The following is a 2,723-nucleotide window of genomic DNA, read 5'->3' as shown; positions in this document are numbered from 1 at the left end:
CCACTTCAAACCAGGAGGTGCTACCACACCTCCAGCACCCCCCTAGTTCCAGCACCTATGTGCAAGGAGCCTCAGGCATGGATCAGGATCCTGCCGTGCTGGGTGCCATTCAAACACAGAACAGATGGGAGGGGAAAGCTGTCTGTGCATATGTGACCTGCCTGGAGAGATTTCAACAATGGATTTCTCATGTCTGTCCTTGTGGGAAAGAAAAAGTGTGGTGGGGAGGCGGAGATGAAGAAAAATGGTGGGAGCTGGGGAAGGGGAAAGAGAAGGAGCATGGGGTTCTGTAGCTAATGTATGTCATAAACTTTATTTGTCAGGGAACTGATTTTCATCAAATCACTGGGGATAGCCACAGATCTTTCTCTATAAAGCTAGTCCTTGAGTCTGTCTGTTGGCTTAGCTAATGTCATTTGGGGAGATGATGTTACTACACCAGCAGAAAAACTCACTCTGTTAGCATAAGTTGTGTCTACACTAGGGGTTCTGCTGGTCTAGCTGTAACAGAATAGCTCCATCGGCAAAACATCTGTAGTGTAGATAAGGCCTAAGTGTGAGAAAGAGCAGCCTCCTCCCTGCTCTGGAGCTGTGTGCCTGGACCTATCAAAATAGCTGATTCCAGTATCACTAACCCAGTGTTTGAAAATCATAAGTCAAAGCCCCCAATCATGACTGGCTTAAAATTCATGAGATTCCCAGCTGAGATTCTCATTCCATCTCTTGGTTCCAGCAGCTGGGCCTTCGAGTAAACCGCCAGCTATTGTGAGACGTGTGATGTAAATTGTGAGAGATGGCACTGCTTTGATTCTTTTCCTGTACTTAGCTGTCCTCCTCATCCCCTCGTGGTGATCACTTGACTGTGAGCATTAAGAAATCAAGGTGTCCCAGCTGAAGAACTAGATCACCCTCTTTCTGATGGGACAGAGACATGCAGTAACACTAAAGCCTGGCATTCAGAGGCCTCAAAAAAATCATTAGGGGGGCTTAAAAATCATGATATTTCATTGTTAAAAACAGTACATTTGGGGTTCTTTTTCTTTGCCTTCTGGTTTTTAAGCCATTTGAATCCATTCAGGGCATGTTTTCAAGCTTTTCTTTGCAGCTGGACTAGAAACTTCTTAAAAGAAAAAAACAAAGAAAGAAAGCTGAAGGTCGTAATCACATGACTCCTGGAGCTGGAACTTTAAGAAAAACACCAGCTATCGCAAAAGTTGACAACATTGAGGGCTTGTCTACACTTGAAAGTTAATGCAAATTAAAAGAGATTGTGAATGTAAAGCGCAGTAGCTGTTCCTGACCAATGGACACTCGTATTCTTGAACAAGAGTGCCTTGTTTCTGATTAGTTTAACTCTAATAACAGTTGGTTAAACACAAACAAGCCATTCTTGTTCTGGAATAAGAATCTCCACACACGCCGCTGATCAGGAACAACTCTAAGGGCTTGTTTTCACTGTAACAGTTAGGGTGAGTTAACACACTCAAGTTACTGCATACTTTTTTAAATAAATTGCATACTTGACCTAGCCTAGGTGGAGTGAAAGCAACTGACCACACTTCACCACAGTACTCTAACTAAACAGGGTGATATGGCCTTAGCAGAGGGATTGGATTTGCTGTTACATTCCCCCACACTGCATTACTAGCTTCAACCCCTCCTCCCAATGGGCTAGTTAGTTCAAATTTAAGCACCACTTAACCTGAGCTACAGATTTTTATGCATGGACAGGAATCAAATTAGGGGTAACAGTCAAGTTATAACTCGAGCTAACAGTGCTGTGAAAACACATCCTGATGTAGACATGCCCTGAGCCTGCTGAAGGTAGAAGAATTGTTCCCAAAGCTATCTGCTTTGCAGCAGCTTTCAGCCCGACGTCCATCAGGGATAGGGTTAAATGCGACATGGAGTTGGGGGTGGTGGCTTCTAAAGGGGAGGCGGCTCTTTGGCCTTGGTGTTTTCCAGGCTTGCAATAGCATTGATCAGTAACTGGCTGCATTGTTTTCCAAGCGGTGCGCTCACCTCTGCTTGATTTTTAGCTTAAACACCAAACAGGGTTGCAGAGAAGCTGAACCCCAGACAGGAGTGAGTCTAACCCACTCCCCTTTCTCTCACTAACACAGCTGGAGCGGCTAGCTCAGTCGCGCTCTGTCTGCGTGTGGGTCTGGGTGTTTTGCGGGGCAGGTTTTAGGGGCGTGTGAACAACAGAAAGACAAACCAAACTGCTGAAGCAAAATGAACTAGAAACATGCATCTTCAGGGAAATGAGGATACATTTGTTTGAAGTTTACTCCTATCAGTGTCAGGATGGCCGAGTGGTCTAAGGCGCCAGACTCAAGATTCTATCTTCCCCTCTCCTGGGTGTTCTGGTCTCTGTATAGAGGCGTGGGTTCAAATCCCACTTCTGACACATTTTTTCTTTCCTATTTGAGCTTTTTTTTTTTTTTTTTTTCATGAAGGGAGATTTAGTTACATTGAATTAAAAAATGGGAAAACACAGACAAGGGAACCATTTCTCTCTCACTCACTTCTCATTGTTTCTTTCTTTCCATGTAGGGGTTGATGTTTTGGAGAGAACTCACCATTATATTCTTTTATGCCACAAAATAACAATCCTGAAAATACAACATATTAAAATAATTAGCGTAACAATAATTCAGGCAATTGTCCCTTGCCTCTGTTTGCCAGAAGCTGGGAATGGGCGACAGGGGATGGATCACTTG

At 44.0% G+C, this 2,723-nt stretch overlaps 1 non-coding gene across 1 annotated transcript; it reads left to right on the top strand.

Annotated features, from left to right (window-relative positions):
• The first annotated feature begins 2,301 nt into the window (after positions 1–2,301).
• On the top strand, positions 2,302–2,410 carry TRNAL-CAA (transfer RNA leucine (anticodon CAA)). Its single transcript has 2 exons — positions 2,302–2,339; positions 2,365–2,410. It is a non-coding gene; the product is annotated as a tRNA-Leu (tRNA).
• Positions 2,411–2,723: the final 313 nt, after the last annotated feature.

This window comes from Chrysemys picta, chromosome 12 (assembly GCF_011386835.1).
Source record: "Chrysemys picta bellii isolate R12L10 chromosome 12, ASM1138683v2, whole genome shotgun sequence".
NCBI lineage: Eukaryota > Metazoa > Chordata > Testudines > Emydidae > Chrysemys > Chrysemys picta.
Note: the sequence above shows the minus strand (reverse complement) of the source record. Positions and strands in the feature narration are given on the sequence as shown.